The sequence below is a fragment of the Pleurodeles waltl genome, chromosome 12 (assembly GCF_031143425.1).
Source record: "Pleurodeles waltl isolate 20211129_DDA chromosome 12, aPleWal1.hap1.20221129, whole genome shotgun sequence".
Classification (NCBI taxonomy): Eukaryota; Metazoa; Chordata; class Amphibia; order Caudata; family Salamandridae; genus Pleurodeles; species Pleurodeles waltl.
In genome coordinates this window covers 585,539,520-585,558,665 of record NC_090451.1, presented here as the reverse complement: position 1 = coordinate 585,558,665, position 19,146 = coordinate 585,539,520, and the positions used below count along the sequence as shown (strand labels likewise).

General features: G+C 47.4%; 1 long non-coding RNA gene across 2 annotated transcripts in view; it reads right to left on the bottom strand.

The window, feature by feature from the left end:
* Positions 1–4,951: 4,951 nt before the first annotated feature.
* The window catches only part of LOC138267562 (uncharacterized), a 425,442-nt gene continuing 411,247 nt past the window's right edge, over positions 4,952–19,146 (bottom strand). For both annotated transcript variants that reach the window (XR_011199821.1, XR_011199820.1), the window contains one exon: positions 4,952–5,085. This is a non-coding gene — a long non-coding RNA (uncharacterized lncRNA). The remainder of the gene's footprint in view (positions 5,086–19,146) is intronic.

The following is a 19,146-nucleotide window of genomic DNA, read 5'->3' as shown; positions in this document are numbered from 1 at the left end:
CAAGACAATTCCAGTCTCCTACATGCATACATGCTCTATGTATTGTGATATTGTGTGTCCATACTTCCTGTAGTCACACACATCTCATGTTTGGATTACTTAGATACCTACCACTGCAGAGGAGGAGGAGGCAAGCACCAGTGGACAGACCCCTATTGGACTTGGCTACACTGTAGGAACGCCACATCATTATGACCCATTGTCTGGACAGGGCCACAATTACTGAGCTGTGTCAACAATTGGAGCCAGATCTGATTCCTGCTATCCTTAGCACTACAGCAAGACCCACTGCAGTACAGGTACTGTCAGTGCTCTACTTCCTGGCAATTGGTTCCTTCCAGGTGACTGTGGGCTTAGCTGCAGGAATGTCACAGCACATTTTTTCAAAATTTTGGAAGAGTTTTGGCTGCCTTGCTAAAACACATCTCATTCTCCCAGAGTGAATATTTGCCCACTGTGAAGGCTGGATTCTACGTCATGGGACATATACCACATGTGATTGGGACCCATATTGCCTTGGTCCCTCCTGGGACAAATGAGCAGGTCTACAGGAATAGGAAGAGCTACCACTCTATAAATGTCCCGATGGTGTGCATTGCTGATCAATACATCTCCCACATCACTGCCAAGTTTCCCGGATCTGTGCATGATGCCTATGTGGTGAGGAATAGCAGCGTCCCACAGCACGACTACAGAGGCAGAGAGTGTGGCTCATAGGTGAGCTTGAGTCTTCACCCAATGTATGGCATTGTATGCCAACTAAAGTTGTACTCTTTGCCACTGTACATGAGTGTCCATCACTACTTCCATGTGACTCTAGCTACCCAAACCTATACTGGCTGTTGACACCAGTGAGGAATACAACGACAGGGGGCAGAAAATCGGTACAATGAAGCACATGGGCGTACCAGGAGGGTTATTGAACATACATTTGGGCTATTGAAAGCCAGGATCCAGTGCCTCCATGTCACTGGTGGATCCCTATTCTACACCCCTAAGAAGGTCTGCCAGATAGTGGTGGCTTGCTACATGCTGCACAATTTGGCACTCAGATGCCATGTGCCCTACCTGCAGGAGGAGGGGGGAGACAATGCACCTGTGGCAGCAGAGGACATGGAAGACAGTGATGATGAGGAGGAGGAGGAGTAGGATGTGGACAACAGGACATATATGATACAGCAGTACTTCCACTGACATTCAGGTAAGACTGTCCTTCTGTTCATACCTCCATTACAGTTAAGTGCTGTGTGGATGGTGTGTTGTGCCAAGCACTACCTTTACTTTTCAATGGACTGTCACTTATGCTTTCCTTTTTTGCAGATGTTGGTGTGGTCCCAACTGTGTAATGATGTGATGGCTACAGTCTGCTTACATACATTGATTGGATGGATTCACACATTACAGGACATTTGCACAGGATAATTCAGTATAAGACATTACACATTGTTTATGATAACTCACAGACACTTCAGTTGTGTTCAAGGGTATTTATTGAAGTGAAAAAAAGTATGGGATAGTGCAATAGAGTGAGGTGATGGTGAACGTAAACTTCATTGTAGTGGCCCAATTGGTTTGTTGCACAGGTCCAGTATCCATGGAGCCATAGGAAAATGAGCAATGGCAGTCCAAAGTGAACAAGGTGTCTCAGTGGCACACAAGGGAGACATTCAGGAGGGGCTCATTTCCTGGTGGTGGTTTGGGTTTTGGCAACAGTCTCTGCCTGTCTGGGTCGCAGGGAACATTTTCAGGTGGTTCACCTTCTGCAGGGGGAGGGGAGCTGGTGGCCTGTGAGTGATTTGGTAGGTCCTCCTGTCGACTAGCTGTAGCAGATGTTGTTGGCTGGTGAGTAGACTGGCTAGTGGAAGGGGCCCGCTGGTGTGCTGTGTACTCGTGCATCGTGTTGGCCATGTCACACAGCACCCCTGCAATGGTGGCCATGTTGACATTTAAGGCCTCCAACTACTGTATGACCTCCTGGTGGTGTACCACCTGCAGCCTCTGGTTCTCCTGCAAGATGGTAATCACCTGGCCCATCCTGTCCTGGGATTGTTGGTTGGCCCCCAGGACATGTATGAGTGCCTCCTGGGCAGTCGGGCCCCTGGGTTGGGCCTCCCCCTGGTGCACATCTAACCTCCCACTGGGCCTGGCCCCCTGTGCCTGTGTCCCCTGAATGGTGTGCCCACTCCCACTTACACCAGGGCCTTCATCTTCTTGCCTGTGTGGTTTCAACTCGGGTCCCTGTACAGGTGGGCACACAAGTGATCAACACGTCATTGGGACAGAGGTTTGGGGACGTTGGGTGACTGCTGTGGTGTTGGATTCGGAAGGGGAGGCCCTGCCAGATGGGCCAGGGAGATCATCCAGATCGAGACATCCAGAGTTGCTGTCATCACTGAGGGCATCTTCTGGGGGGGACAGGGTTGTCGTGGCACATGCTCACCGCTGACATTGGCTGGGGTACCTGTGGACATGTAAAAGATTTGTTACAGTCATTGTCTATCACATACTCAGCATTTCTGGTTTTTCCTATGGGTTGGGTATTGTCCTCCCACCTTTGGTTAGTGTATGCTGGTGAATTGTGGGATTGGTAGTACTACATGCTACCCATACATTACTGTTGAGTGTGCATGCAGAGCTGGGAGGGGTGTGCTTGCAGTGGGTAGGGCATGCAGGGGTACACAATTGAGGGTGGTTATGGGGGTGGTTCACTGTATGGAATGGATTGGCATGAAGGGAGTCAGGGTGAGGGGGTGACATGCCATGCAGGTATCGGTGGTGGTAGGGTAGTAATGGTGACTTACCAGTGTCCAGCACTCCAGTGACTTCAGTGAGGCCCTCGGGATGCAGGATTGCCAAGACTTTCTCCTCCCATGCTGTTAACTGTGGGGGTGGAGGTGGGGGTCTGCCACCATTCTTCATGATGGCAACTTGGTGCCTGGAGGCCACTCCACCTCTTGCGAATGTTGTCCCTTGTTTGTGGATATGTTCCCACGGAGCTCACCCTGTCCACGATCCTCCGCCACAAATCCATCTTCCCGGCAATTGATATCTGCTGGACCTGTGCACCGAACAGCTCTGGCTCTACCCTGACGGTTTCCTCCACCATCATCCGCAGCTCCTTATCTGTGAAAAGGGGATTCCTCTGTGGGGACATGCTCATTGTGTGATGGATGTTGTGTGTGTGTTGTGCAAAGTGAGATAGGTGTTGGGGTATGGTGTGTGGTGTGTGATGCGTGAAAGGTGGCTGTGGTTTGTGTATGCCGTTATTGTACTGTCTTTTGCTGGCAAGGTGTAGTTAGTTTTTTGTGTTTGCAAAGGACTGTGGGTTGTGTGGGGATGTGTATTATAGTGCTGTTGGTGGGTGTGTACTGTGTGTGTATGTGTCAGGAGTGGGTTTTTCTATCTGGCCAAACTTGGTTTCTGTTGGTGTTGGGTGCCCAATTATACTGTGGCAGTGTGCTCTGCCAATGGCTGATTGCCATTGAGTGTCCGCTATAGTGTTTCGTGGTCCATAATTTGGAGGGTGGTGTATTGCTGGCATTGCAGGGAGGGTGGTGGGTCTGACAGTTTTTTGCCTCCGTTGAGTCTGGCGGAATTGTTGTTGTGGCTCGTTTCTGTCGGTTTTGTGTTTGTGTGTCGTAATCTGGTGGGTGGATTTCCACCTCCGCAGCGGTCTGTTGGCGGCCGTCACGAAGGCGGTCTTCGGAAAAGACTGCCAATGTCTTAATGATCACCAATATCTTTGTGGAACTATACAACACTCACTTTCTTTAAAAAAACATAATTCCACTATTATAATGGTGTCTCAACAAAGTAGATACATCAAAGAACACACATTGACAATCATGTCACATCTGCAGTTTACCATGGCCAGCTCTTCCAAGCAATAGTAAACTATGAAAAACGAATTTAAAGGAATTTCTTAACAGGCTGACCACATCCCCACTCTATCTCTATACATCGTTTGAACATACTTTGTTGATGAAATGATAACATGAGGTCAGACAAGCAACATAGGTTAAAATGCATTGAATCAGGCCACTCAAGACAAAGATGGGATAAGGAAAAAATCAAGCGCTAAAACAATGCATAACTTCAGGCAAAATATTGCTAAACTGAAAAAAACAGTGTTTTCTAGTAAAAAAACACACAAATGAAACACCTATTATATGAACTGAAACACATGGTTAAAGAAAATCACTTGCATGAGTAAGGTATGTTGACTTAATGTGGCATTCTGATGGGAAACCACAATCAAAGCAAAAGTCTTCAAAGAAGCTTGGGTTTTACATTTCTTAAAACATGTTTCTCAATAGAATAGGACACTGATATACCAAGAGACAGTCCCAACTCTATGAGTGATAGTCTCAACATCTTGGTGTGGTTTGTAAATGAATATCAAAAAGGCAATTGAGTAATGAAAGAATGTCTAAATTTCACCCCAAGTTACTTTCTGAAACATTTGGCTAAAGATGATCTTCTGTCCTGTTGCAGTTTTTCCAGCATTTCCAGTGCTGTGCTCAATTACCATCCTTTAACTCCAGTGGCGGCTGGTGGAGTCTAATTATGGGGGTGGTGTGGGGACTGGACAAGTGATCAAGCACATCTGAAATTAACAGGGGTGTTGTGGGGTTTTCTTTTTTGCTACCCGTACTTTAAATTCCATGTCTCCAGTGAAAAATAGTCTGGTAAATCAAATGGGGCTGTCCCAAAGTATTGTTTCATTCCTCTCTTTGAACAAAGATGTTAATACATGTCAGCTTTTGGTGACATGAAAATCAACAGAGAATTAATATCAAACCTGTATTTCAGTAAATCGATTTCAACATGTATAGACTATGACACCAGTAGTTTTCTTTTATACTCCGATCTTTGCTGAAAAAATGTAAAGTTCCACTCACCAAGCATCTGGAAACTGCTGAAAGCTTTTAAATCCTGCAGTGAAGGGAAGGTCTTGGCCCGGTTGCAGTGGTAATGTTGACTCCACACCAGCCCCCTGGCACTGCCAGAGGCAGTCAGAGGGAAGAGGGATGAGGGACTGTGAAGCTTCTGCTTTTGAGAAGTCCTCCATCTCGACTTGAAGGTCTGTCAAGGGTAGCTCAAAGTTTAGTATTCCAAGCAGAAGAAAGGAACACTCCATTAGACACTTGAGTGAGAATAGCAGTTACTCTTTAGCATGTTGCTGCATGTTCTCCCCTTGCCTTGAAGTCAGCCTTTCAGAGCTGGAACTAGCTGACAGATTCCTCCCCCAGCACAACTGCTTAGCACCAGCAACTGCTGCATTCACACTGTAAGCCTGCCCTGCCCCCTGCCATTCACTTACATGAAGATCTACTGACTCCACCCTGGGCCACAACAATAGCATCCCATAGAAAACGTACGCAGAGCTGCTAAAATAGGCCATGTCCATTGGTCCTGATGTTATTGCACTGACTTGCACCTTGAGGGTGAGTGAAACAATGACCGGCACATGTGCAGAGGTGCCTACTCCCTAACCCTCCCGCCCTACCTTTAAACAAACAAAGGGCCTGACTTAGATTTCAGCGGAAGGGTTACTCTGATACCTCTGGTGACTGATATCCCATCCGTTGAAATATAAATTCCGGCAGACGGGATATCTATCACCATTGTGACGGAGTAACCCATCCGCTGATATCTGAATCAGGCTCAAAATCTTGTCTGGTTTACTGTCAGAAACCTAGCATCCTTAGCCTTGAACTGCTTAGAGTGCTCCTTCTCCACAATGAATGGGAAGGCAACAACCCTAAGCTCTATAACACCAAATGCCAGTGTTTAACTTAGTGTTTCTGAAATTGTGGGTTGGTGTCCAATAGTGGGTCTTGACCAAATTTTTGGTGTGTCGCGAAAGTCCAAGCAATAAATATTGATACTTACCTTGGCACATTTGCTGTGCTTCAAAGGCAGAGGTCAAATGTCAGACTATGCCTTCTTCTGTCTTTGTTTAACGGGGGACTGATGTTTACAAACCCATCTCACTTTGCAGTTTGAGAAAGAAAATAAAGTGAATTATGTAACAATCTTGCTAGCGTACATTAACTGTGGAATCAAAGGCTGTGGGACGTACCTGCAAATGCACTGTACACATTCAGAAGTTAAGAAAGCAAAAATGAGGCACGTTGTTTTTTTGTAATTCTGAAGAGCGATAAAAACAACGACTTTATTAGGATCAGAACAAATCAAGACACTACTTGGTGATGCAGAAATATTATTCACTTAAACTTGATTTCCACACATTATCATTTGTGTGCAATATAGTTTTATCAGTAAAACTGTATGTCTGTGTAAATTTAGTTAACATTTCAATGGAAAGTGTGCTGTCTGTAAATGACAATGCACTACCGGACAGTATTTTTTTTTTAAATTGCCCGCCTCATGTCTATTAAAGCTAGGTGAAAGTTTATCATACTAAACAGTCAGTCAATGCTCTAAAAAATTTGTGAAGTACTGCTTTAATTAATTCTTTGAGAATCAGAGTGAGAATTAACTTGCAAAACTTGGGACACTTCTACCCACAATTTTTACAGGTACAACTGTTGACCCTCTCTAACTGGGAATGGCTAGTTTATAGAAATTCCCAGCCCTATACCAAGGAAGGTTTTAGGCAGTAATGTCATTGACAGCCAGACCTTCTTATGTGGCTTTCTATTGGGTAACCATGAGAAACAGTAGAAAGTCAACTGATTATAACTGAACTCAGTCTGGGTGAATGCATGAACATAGAATGTAACTGAAATAACACAGGCTTCACAACTAGGCTAGTGTTACACAGACGAAATTCTTGATATTCATGAAATTCGTGTTAAAAGAAATTAGCAAATTGTGCTTAATATTACCTTATATGATTTGGCATTCTTTTCATCTGGAGGAAACTTGTGTTTGCAGAAAATATCTTGCAAAGAGGAGTCTTTACCACATAGCCTTTACCATGCAGGACCTTTACCAAGCAATCTTTACCACGCAGGTAAGTACGCAATACAGGTTTTAACTTTATCATACATCCTTCACCATGTTGAACTTTACCACGCAGGTAAGTATTTATATTCTATTTATTAAAAATAACCTATTTTTATATTTATTTAAAAAATAGAGGGTTAATGTACAGGTAGATGTAAAGGGAGGTTAGGGTGAATTTAGGATTTGCGGGTGATAGAGGGGAAGGGTGGTAAGGAAAACTGTAGCGTTTAGGTGTGGGTAGAGGTAACAGAAGGTAAGGGAGATTCAAGATCACCCTAGGCCTGGTGTCGGGACCCCCAGGTCAAAAGGGAGCAGGGTTCTACAGTTCCATTCCAATAGAAATGTGGGCCACTGCTCATTTTATGAGCAAACCAGGGCCTGGGGGTTGGTAGTGTGATTAATTTTGGGGAGGGGAGCAGGAGGCACCCTTCCCTCTCCTCTTGGATGCCCCAGGGACCACATTTCCTTACTGACTATAAAATTTAGGGGGGTGTGGGACTACCTCCACTAGCCTCATAAAGGCCCCAGGGACCCCACCCTCCTGGGCCAATAATCTTAACTAGGGGAGGGTGCATGGAGCCTCACTTCAAAGCCTTTAAGACTCCCCAGGAACCTTTATTTCCTGGGGCAGTCAACTCAGTAGCGACACACAGTAGGAAAGTACCATCTTCCTTGGAATATTACCCCCATTTTTACCTGTATCAGTTTGTTTTTGCCTGTCTCACTGGGATCCTGCTGGTCAGGACCCCAGTGCTCATAGTTTATAGCCTAATGTGTGTGTCTGTATAGTGCTTGACTGTGTCACTGAGGCTCTGCTAATCAGAACCTCAGTGCTTACGCTCTCTTTGCTTTTAAATTTGTCACTGTAGGCTAGTGACTTCATTTCCCAATTTCAATTGGCACACTGGACCCCCCTTATAAGTCCCTAGTATATGGTACCTAGTTACCCAGGGCATTGGGGTTCCAGGAGAACCATATGGGCTGCAGCATTTCTTTTGCCACCCATAGGGAGCTCAGAAAAACCCTTGCACAGGCCTGCCATTGCAGCCTGCGTGAAATAACGCACACATTATTTCACAGCAATTTGCACTGCACTTAAGTAACTTGTAAGTCACCTATATGTCTAACCTTCACTTGCTGAAGGTTAGGTGCAAAGTCACTAAGTGTGAGGGCACCCTTGCACTAGCAAAGGTGCCCCCACATAGTTCAGGGCCATTTCCCGGGACCTTGTGAGTGCGGAACGCCATTAGATGCGTGCACTACATATAGGTCAATACCCATATGTAGCTTCATAATGGTAACACCAAATATGGCCATGTAACATGTCTAAGATCATGGAATTTTCCCCCATTCCACATCTGGTATGGGGGATCCAATTCCATGCATCCTGGGGGGCTCCACCATGGCCCCCCAGTACTGCCAAACTAGCTCTCTCAGGCTTGCACTGCAGCAACTGCTGCTGCCACCCACCTCACAGACAGGGTTCTGCCCTCCTGTGGTCTGAGCAACTCAGTCCCAGGAAGGCAGAACAAAGCATTTCCTCTGAGAGCAGGGTGTTACACCCTCTCTCTTTGGAAATAGGTGTTACAGGCTAGGGAGGGGTAGCCTCCCCCAGCCTCTGTAAATGCTTTGAAGGGCACAGATGGTGCACTCCTTGCACAAGCCAGTCTACACAAGTTCAGGGACCCCTTGGCCCCTGCTCTGGCACGAAACTGAACAAAGGAAAGGGAAGTAACCACTCCCCTGTCTATCACCACCCTAGGGGTGGTGTCCAGAGCTCCTCCAGTGTGTCCCAGACTTCAGCCTTCTTGCTTTGCAAGGTGTGGGGGCACTCTGGAGGGCTCTGAGTGGCCAGTTGTAGGAGGCTGGACTGGCTTGTTGTGAGTACCAAGGGGTACTTGCACCTTGCACCAGGCCCAGTTATCCCTTATTAGTGTATAGGGTGTCTAGCAGCTTAGGCTGATAGATAATGGTAGCTTAGCAAAGCAGCTCAGGCTGAACTAGGAGACGTGTGAAGCTACTACAGTACCACTTAGTGTCATATGCACAATATCATAAGAAAACACAATACACAGTTATACTAAAAATAAAGGTACTTTATTTTTATGACAATATGCCAAAGTATCTTAGAGTGTACCCTCAGTGAGAGGATAGGAAATATACACAAGATATATATACACAATAGCAAAAATATGCAGTATAGTCTTAGAAAACAGTGCAAACAATGTATAGTTACAATAGGATGCAATGGGGAAACATAGGGATAGGGGCAACACAAACCATATACTCCAGAAGTGGAATGCGAACCACGAATGGACCCCAAACCTATGTGACCTTGTAGAGGGTCGCTGGGACTATTAGAAAATAGTGAGAGTTAGCAAAATAACCCACCCCAAGACCCTGAAAAGTGAGTGCAAAGTGCACCAAAGCTCCCCTAAGGACAAAATAGTCGTGTTAGAGGGAAAATGCAAGGAAAACACAAATCAGCAATGCAACCACGATGGATTCCTGACTGAGGGTACCTGTGGAACAAGGGGACCAAGTCCAAAAGTCACAAGCAGCTCGGAGGTGGGCAGATGCCCAAGAAATGCCAGCGGTTGGTGCAAAGAAGCTCTTTCTAGGCTGAAGAACTGTGAATACTGCAGGAACGACAAGGGCTAGAGACTTCCCCTTTGGAGGATGGATCCCCCACGCCTTGGAGAGTCGTGCAGAAGTGTTTTCCCGCCGGATGGACGCCAACAAGCCTTGCTACACGCAAATCGTGCGTTTGGCGTTTTTGGACGCTGCTGGGGCCCAGGAGGGACCAGAAGGTCGCAAATTGGACCTGCAGAGAGAGGGGACGTCGAGCAAGACAAAGAGCCCTCACTGAAGCAGGTAGCACCCGGAGAAGTGCCAGAAACAGGCACTACGAGGATGCGTGAAACGGTGCTCGCCGAAGTTGCACAAAGGAGTCCCACGTCGCCGGAGACCAACTTAGAAAGTCGTGCAATGCAGGTTAGAGTGCCGTGGACCCAGGCTTGGCTGTGCACACAGGATTTCCGCCGGAAGTGCACAGGGGCCGGAGAAGCTTGCAAAGTCGCGGTTCCCAGCAATGCAGCCCAGCGAGGTGAGGCAAGGACTTACCTCCACCAAACTTGGGCTGAAGAGTCACTGGACTGTGGGGGTCACTTGGACGGTGTCGCTGGATTCGAGGGACCTCGCTCGTCGTGCTGAGAGGAGACCCAAGGGACCGGAGATGCAGCTTTTTGGTGCCTGCGGTTGCAGGGGGAAGATTCCGTCGACCCACGGGAGATTTCTTCAGAGCTTCTGGTGCAGAGAGGAGGCAGGCTACCCCCACAGCATGCACAAGCAGGAAAACAGTCGAGAAGGCGGCAGGATCAGCGTTACAGAGTTGCAGTAGTCGTCTTTGCTACTATGTTGCAGGTTTGCAGGCTTCCAGCGCGGTCAGCGGTCGATTCCTTATCAGAAGGTGAAGAGGGAGATGCAGAGGAACTCGGCTGAGCTCATGCATTCGTTATCTAAAGTTTCCCCAGAGACAGAGACCCTAAATAGCCAGAAAAGAGGGTTTGGCTACCTAGGAGAGAGGAAAGGCTACTAACACCTGAAGGAGCCTATCACAAGGAGTCTCTGACGTCACCTGGTGGCACTGGCCACTCAGAGCAGTCCAGTGTGCCAGCAGCACCTCTGTTTCCAAGATGGCAGAGGTCTGGAGCACACTGGAGGAGCTCTGGACACCTCCCAGGGGAGGTGCAGGTCAGGGGAGTGGTCACTCCCCTTTCCTTTGTCCAGTTTCGCGCCAGAGCAGGGGCTAAGGGGTCCCTGAACCGGTGTAGACTGGCTTATGCAGAATTGGGCACCTCTGTGCCCAACAAAGCATTTCCAGAGGCTGGGGGAGGCTACTCCTCCCCTGCCTTCACACCATTTTCCAAAGGGAGAGGGTGTTACACCCTCTCTCAGAGGAAGTTCTTTGTTCTGCCATCCTGGGCCAGGCCTGGCTGGACCCCAGGAGGGCAGATGCCTGTCTGAGGGGTTGGCAGCAGCAGCAGCTGCAGAGAAACCCCAGGAAGGGCAGTTTGGCAGTACCAGGGTCTGTGCTACAGACCACTGGGATCATGGAATTGTACCAACAATGCCAGGATGGCATAGAGGGGGCAATTCCATGATCATAGACATGTTACATGGCCATATTCGGAGTTACCATGGTGAAGCTACATATAGGTAGTGACCTATATGTAGTGCACGCGTGTAATGGTGTCCCCGCACTCACAAAGTTCAGTGAATTGGCTCTGAACAATGTGGGGGCACCTTGGCTAGTGCCAGGGTGCCCTCACACTAAGTAACTTTGCACCTAACCTTTACCAGGTAAAGGTTAGACATATAGGTGACTTATAAGTTACTTAAGTGCAGTGTAAAATGGCTGTGAAATAACGTGGACGTTATTTCACTCAGGCTGCAGTGGCAGGCCTGTGTAAGAATTGTCAGAGCTCCCTATGGGTGGCAAAAGAAATGCTGCAGCCCATAGGGATCTCCTGGAACCCCAATACCCTGGGTACCTCAGTACCATATACTAGGGGATTATAAGGGTGTTCCAGTAAGCCAATGTGAATTGGTAAAAATGGTCACTAGCCTGTCAGTGACAATTTGGAAAGAAATGAGAGAGCATAACCACTGAGGTTCTGATCAGCAGAGCCTCAGTGAGACAGTTAGTCACTACACAGGTAACACATACAGGCACACTTATGAGCACTGGGGCCCTGGGTTACCAGGGTCCCAGTGACACATACAACTAAAACAACATATATACAGTGAAAAATGGGGGTAACATGCCAGGCAAGATGGTACTTTCCTACACAACCCCCCCCCAAACGAAGGACAATAAGACTAGCCATTACCTGATGAGTCTTCATTGTCTAAGTGGAAATATCTGGAGAGTCCATCTGCATTGGAGTGGCTACTCCCAGGTCTATGTTCCACTGTATAGTCCATTCCCTGTAGGGATATGGACCACCTCAACAATTTAGGATTTTCACCTTTCATTTGTTTTAGCCAAAGTAGAGGTTTGTGGTCTGTCTGAACAATGAAGTGAGTGCCAAACAGGTATGGCCTCAACTTCTTCAGAGCCCAGACCACAGCAAAGGCCTCCCTCTCAATGGCAGACCAACGCTTTTCTCTAGGGGTCAACCTTCTACTAATAAAAGCAACAGGTTGATCCTGGCCCTCAGAATTAAGTTGTGATAGGACTGCCCCTACTCCTAATTCAGATGCATCAGTTTGGACATAGAATTTTTTAGAGTAACAAGGGCTTTTTAGGACAGGTGCAGAGCACATGGCCTGCTTCAGCTCCTCAAAAGCTTTCTGACAGTTTGCTGTCCATAATAGCTTTTTAGGCATTTTCTTGGATGTGAGGTCATTAAGAGGGGCTGCAATGGAGCCATAGTTCTTAATGAACCTCCTGTAATACCCAGTGAGGCCTAGGAAGGCTCTCACCTGAGTCTGAGTGGTAGGGGGAATCCAATCAATAATAGTTTGGATTTTCCCCTGAAGTGGTGCAATCTGTTCCCCACCAACAAGGTGTCCCAGATAAACCACCTTACCCTGCCCTATCTGGCACTTTGAAGCCTTGATAGTGAGGCCTGCCTTTTGCAGGGCCTCCAAAACTTTCCAAAGGTGGACCAGGTGATCATCCCAGCTGGAGCTAAAGACAGCTATATCATCCAAATATGCTGCACTGAAAGCTTCCAGCCCTTGCAGGACTGTGTTCACCAACCTCTGAAAAGTGGCAGGTGCATTTTTCAAACCAAAAGGCATTACAGTAAACTGGTAATGTCCTCCAATGGTAGAAAATGCAGTCTTAGGTTTAGCATCTTCTGACATTTTGATCTGCCAATACCCTGCAGTCAAATCAAAAGTGCTTAGATACTTGGCAGATGCCAGTGTATCTATTAGCTCATCTGCCCTGGGTATAGGGTGAGCATCTGTTTTGGTTACCAAGTTGAGACCTCTATAGTCTACACAAAACCTCATTTCCTTCTTTCCATCTTTAGAATTGGGTTTTGGTACCAGTACCACAGGAGAAGCCCATGGACTGTCAGAGTGCTCAACCACTCCTAGTTCCAACATCTTCTGAACTTCTTGCTTTATGCAGTCCCTGACATGGTCAGGCTGCCTATAGATCTTACTTTTGACAGGTAAACTGTCTCCAGTATCTATAGTGTGCTCACACCAAGAAGTGGTGCCTGGCACAATGGAGAAGAGTTCTGAAAATTGTCCTAGGAGATTTATGCAATTATCTTTCTGCTCAGCAGTAAGACAATCAGCCAAAACTACCCCTTCCACAAGAGCATCTTGTTCTGTGGAAGAGAAGAGGTCAGGTAGAGGATCACTGTCTTCTTCCTGTCCCTCATCTGTTGCCATGAGCAGGGTGAGATCAGCCCTGTCATAGTAGGGTTTCAGGCGGTTGACATGGAGCACCCTAAGGGGACTCCTGGCAGTGCCTAAGTCAACCAAGTAGGTGACTTCACCCTTCTTTTCAACAATTGTGTGTGGACCACTCCATTTATCTTGGAGTGCTCTTGGGGCCACAGGCTCCAAGACCCACACTTTCTGCCCTGGTTGGTACTGAACCAAAACAGCCTTCTGATCATGCCATTGCTTCTGGAGCTCTTGGCTGGCCTGAAGGTTTTTACTGGCCTTTTTCATGTACTCAGCCATCCTTGATCTGAGGCCAAGTACATAATCCACAATATCCTGCTTAGGAGCTTTTAAAGGTTGTTCCCAACCCTCCTTTACAAGTGTGAGTGGACCCCTAACAGGGTGTCCAAAAAGAAGTTCAAAGGGGCTGAAGCCCACTCCTTTCTGGGGTACCTCCCTGTAGGCAAAAAGGAGGCATGGTAGAAGGATATCCCATCTCCTGCGGAGTTTTTCAGGGAGTCCCATAATCATGCCTTTGAGAGTTTTATTAAATCTCTCCACCAGTCCATTTGTTTGTGGATGATAGGGTGTTGTGAACTTGTAAGTTACACCACACTCCTTCCACATGGCCTTTAAGTATGCAGACATGAAATTGCTTCCTCTGTCTGATACTACTTCCTTTGGGAAGCCCACCCTGGAAAATATTCCCAGGAGGGCCTTTGCCACTGCAGGAGCTGTAGTGGTCCTTAAAGGAATTGCTTCAGGATACCTTGTGGCATGGTCCACTACCACTAAGATAAACCTATTGCCTGAAGCAGTAGGAGGGTCAAGGGGGCCAACTATGTCAACCCCTACCCTTTCAAAGGGAACCCCAACCACAGGCAGTGGGATAAGGGGTGCCTTTGGAGTGCCACCTGTCTTGCCACTGGCTTGACAGGTTTCACAGGACTTACAAAATTCTTTTGTGTCCTCTGACATCCTAGGCCAATGAAACAGTGGTACCAATCTGTCCCAAGTTTTCATTTGACCCAGGTGCCCAGCTAAGGGAATGTCATGTGCCAGTGTTAGGAGGAACTTTCTGTACTCCTGAGGAATCACTAATCTCCTGGCAGCTCCAGGTTTAGGATCCCTATGCTCAGTGTACAAGAGGTTGTCCTCCCAGTAAACTCTGTGTGAGTCACTGACATCCCCATTAGCCTGTTTGACAGCTTGCTGTCTGAGACCCTCTAATGTGGGACAGGTTTGCTGTGCCACACTCAGCTCCTCTCTGGCAGGCCCCCCTTCACCCAAAAGCTCAGCAGTGTCTGCTTCCAGCTCCTCTGGTGTAGGTTCTGCACAGGGAGGGAATTCTTCTTCCTCAGAAGTAGAATCCACTGTAGAGGGAGGGATAGTAGGAAGTGGTTTGCTTCTACTAGCCCTAGCTTTAGGGAGCACTTGGTCCATTGTTCCAGGATCCAAGCTTCCCTGTCCTTTTTGCCTTTTGGCCTGAGCCCTTGTCAAAGCAAAAATATGCCCTGGGATGCCCAGCATTGCTGCATGGGCCTCCAACTCCACATCTGACCAAGCTGATGTCTCCAAATCGTTCCCTAATAGACAGTCTACAGGTAAATCTGAAGCTACCACAACTTTCTTTGGACCAGATACCCCCCCCCAGTTGAGATTTACAACAGCCATGGGGTGGCTTTGTGTTATGTTGTGAGCATCGGTTACTTGGTACTGGTGTCCAAGTATGTGTTGTTCAGGGTGCACCAGTTTCTCAATCACCATTGTGACACTGGCACCTGTGTCCCTGTAGGCCTGGACCTCAACACCATTTATTAGGGTTAGTTGCTTGTACTTCTCCAAGTTATGGGGGCAAGCAACCAAAGTGGCTAAGTCAATAGCCCCTTCAGAGACTAAAGTAGCCTCTGTGGTCTCCCTAATCAGACCAACCCCAACTAAATTACCAAAAGTGAGCCCAGCTACTCCCTTGGATTGGCTATTAGTAGGTTTGCTCCCACCACCACTGCTATTAGTAGGGACACTAGGTGTAGCAGTAGGGGTTGTAGTGGTAGGAGCTGTGGTGCCTTTCTTTGGACAACTGGGATCTGTTGTCCAATGGCCTTTTATCTTACATAAATAGCACCATGGTTTCTTTTCCTTGTTCTGATTAGAGGAGGGTTTGGGCCCACCACCCCCACCAGAGTGTTTTTGTGGGCCTGATGAAGACTCATTTTTAGATTTGTCCCCACCCTTGTCAGAAGACTTACCATCCTTCTTTTTGTTGCCATCTTTGTCACCCCCTGTATGAACTTTTCTGTTCACTCTTGTTCTGACCCATTTGTCTGCCTTCTTTCCCAATTCTTGGGGAGAGGTCAGATCAGAGTCCACCAAGTACTGGTGCAACAAATCAGACACACAATTATTAAGAATATGCTCTCTCAGGATTAAGTTATACAGGCTGTCATAATCAGTAACTTTACTGCCATGTAACCACCCCTCCAAGGCCTTCACTGCCTGGTCAATGAAATCAACCCAGTCTTGTGAAGACTCCTTTTTGGTATCTCTGAACTTGATCCTGTACTGTTCAGTGGTTAAGCCATAACCATCCAGGAGTGCATTCTTAAGAACTTGGAAATTGTTAGCATCATTTTCTTTTACAGTAAGGAGCCTATCCCTACCTTTTCCAGTAAATGATAGCCATAGGATAGCAGCCCACTGCCTTTGAGGGACATCCTGTACAGCACAGGCCCTCTCAAGTGCAGCAAACCACTTGTTAATGTCATCCCCCTCCTTGTAAGGGGGAACTATCTTATGCAGATTCCTGGAATCATGCTCTTTTGCAGGATGACTATGGGGAATACTGCTGCTGCCACCATGGGTATCTAAACCCATTTTCTGTCTTTCCCTCTCTATTTCTAAAGACTGTCTATCCAAATCCAGCTGTTGCTTCTTGAGCTTCAGTCTGGTTTGCTCCACTCTCAATCTATTGAGCTCCCTTTCCAACAATCTGTCATCAGGGTGGGTGGGAGGGACATTTCTAGATACAGAGGTATGATGGGAATGAACAGAAGGAGACCTGTCCCTTACAGAGGGCACCCTAACAGCTTGGCTACCAGTATAATGTGAGAGCACATCATCAGTATGATGTGATTCAACCTCTGTACCAACTATGCTAGACTGTCTAGTAATGGGCAGGCTGAGAATTTTCTTTCCAGAACCTTTTCCTGGGGGAGTCCCTGGATCAGATTGAGAACCATTAGCTACTTTTTCTACAGATTGGGCACTTATGGCCTTATCCTGTACTCTAAGCATATTAATTAACAGTTCTAAGGAAGGATTCTTCCCTACACTCAAACCTCTCTCTATGCAGAGACTCCTTGCACCTTTCCAGCTAAGGTGATCATATGCAAGTTTGGACAGTTCAACTTTTTGGCCTGTGCCAGACATTTTTTAGAGAGAGTTAAAGTGATAGACAAAGAGAAAAAAGTTTTCAGAACTTTTTGGAAAGACAGAAAAAAAACTTTTTAAACTTTTAAGAACTTTTTGAAAGTTTAGAAGTACTTTTCAGCACTTAGAAAAGAGTGAAAAGAGGAAATGCAAAACTTTTTGGCTATGTGTATATACACTGACCTTGTTTTGTATATTTTTCTCTTATGAAAAGTACAATGACAAGAGTGGTAAGTAGTCTCAAAGCACTTATCCCACCACTGCACAACCAATGTAGGAGGCTGGACTGGCTTGTTGTGAGTACCAAGGGGTACTTGCACCTTGCACCAGGCCCAGTTATCCCTTATTAGTGTATAGGGTGTCTAGCAGCTTAGGCTGATAGATAATGGTAGCTTAGCAAAGCAGCTCAGGCTGAACTAGGAGACGTGTGAAGCTACTACAGTACCACTTAGTGTCATATGCACAATATCATAAGAAAACACAATACACAGTTATACTAAAAATAAAGGTACTTTATTTTTATGACAATATGCCAAAGTATCTTAGAGTGTACCCTCAGTGAGAGGATAGGAAATATACACAAGATATATATACACAATAGCAAAAATATGCAGTATAGTCTTAGAAAACAGTGCAAACAATGTATAGTTACAATAGGATGCAATGGGGAAACATAGGGATAGGGGCAACACAAACCATATACTCCAGAAGTGGAATGCGAACCACGAATGGACCCCAAACCTATGTGACCTTGTAGAGGGTCGCTGGGACTATTAGAAAATAGTGAGAGTTAGCAAAATAACCCACCCCAAGACCCTGAAAAGTGAGTGCAAAGTGCACCAAAGCTCCCCTAAGGACAAAATAGTCGTGTTAGAGGGAAAATGCAAGGAAAACACAAATCAGCAATGCAACCACGATGGATTCCTGACTGAGGGTACCTGTGGAACAAGGGGACCAAGTCCAAAAGTCACAAGCAGCTCGGAGGTGGGCAGATGCCCAAGAAATGCCAGCGGTTGGTGCAAAGAAGCTCTTTCTAGGCTGAAGAACTGTGAATACTGCAGGAACGACAAGGGCTAGAGACTTCCCCTTTGGAGGATGGATCCCCCACGCCTTGGAGAGTCGTGCAGAAGTGTTTTCCCGCCGGATGGACGCCAACAAGCCTTGCTACACGCAAATCGTGCGTTTGGCGTTTTTGGACGCTGCTGGGGCCCAGGAGGGACCAGAAGGTCGCAAATTGGACCTGCAGAGAGAGGGGACGTCGAGCAAGACAAAGAGCCCTCACTGAAGCAGGTAGCACCCGGAGAAGTGCCAGAAACAGGCACTACGAGGATGCGTGAAACGGTGCTCGCCGAAGTTGCACAAAGGAGTCCCACGTCGCCGGAGACCAACTTAGAAAGTCGTGCAATGCAGGTTAGAGTGCCGTGGACCCAGGCTTGGCTGTGCACACAGGATTTCCGCCGGAAGTGCACAGGGGCCGGAGAAGCTTGCAAAGTCGCGGTTCCCAGCAATGCAGCCCAGCGAGGTGAGGCAAGGACTTACCTCCACCAAACTTGGGCTGAAGAGTCACTGGACTGTGGGGGTCACTTGGACGGTGTCGCTGGATTCGAGGGACCTCGCTCGTCGTGCTGAGAGGAGACCCAAGGGACCGGAGATGCAGCTTTTTGGTGCCTGCGGTTGCAGGGGGAAGATTCCGTCGACCCACGGGAGATTTCTTCGGAGCTTCTGGTGCAGAGAGGAGGCAGGCTACCCCCACAGCATGCACAAGCAGGAAAACAGTCGAGAAGGCGGCAGGATCAGCGTTACAGAGTTGCAGTAGTCGTCTTTGCTACTATGTTGCAGGTTTGCAGGCTTCCAGCGCGGTCAGCGGTCGATTCCTTATCAGAAGGTGAAGAGGGAGATGCAGAGGAACTCGGCTGAGCTCATGCATTCGTTATCTAAAGTTTCCCCAGAGACAGAGACCCTAAATAGCCAGAAAAGAGGGTTTGGCTACCTAGGAGAGAGGAAAGGCTACTAACACCTGAAGGAGCCTATCACAAGGAGTCTCTGACGTCACCTGGTGGCACTGGCCACTCAGAGCAGTCCAGTGTGCCAGCAGCACCTCTGTTTCCAAGATGGCAGAGGTCTGGAGCACACTGGAGGAGCTCTGGACACCTCCCAGGGGAGGTGCAGGTCAGGGGAGTGGTCACTCCCCTTTCCTTTGTCCAGTTTCGCGCCAGAGCAGGGGCTAAGGGGTCCCTGAACCGGTGTAGACTGGCTTATGCAGAATTGGGCACCTCTGTGCCCAACAAAGCATTTCCAGAGGCTGGGGGAGGCTACTCCTCCCCTGCCTTC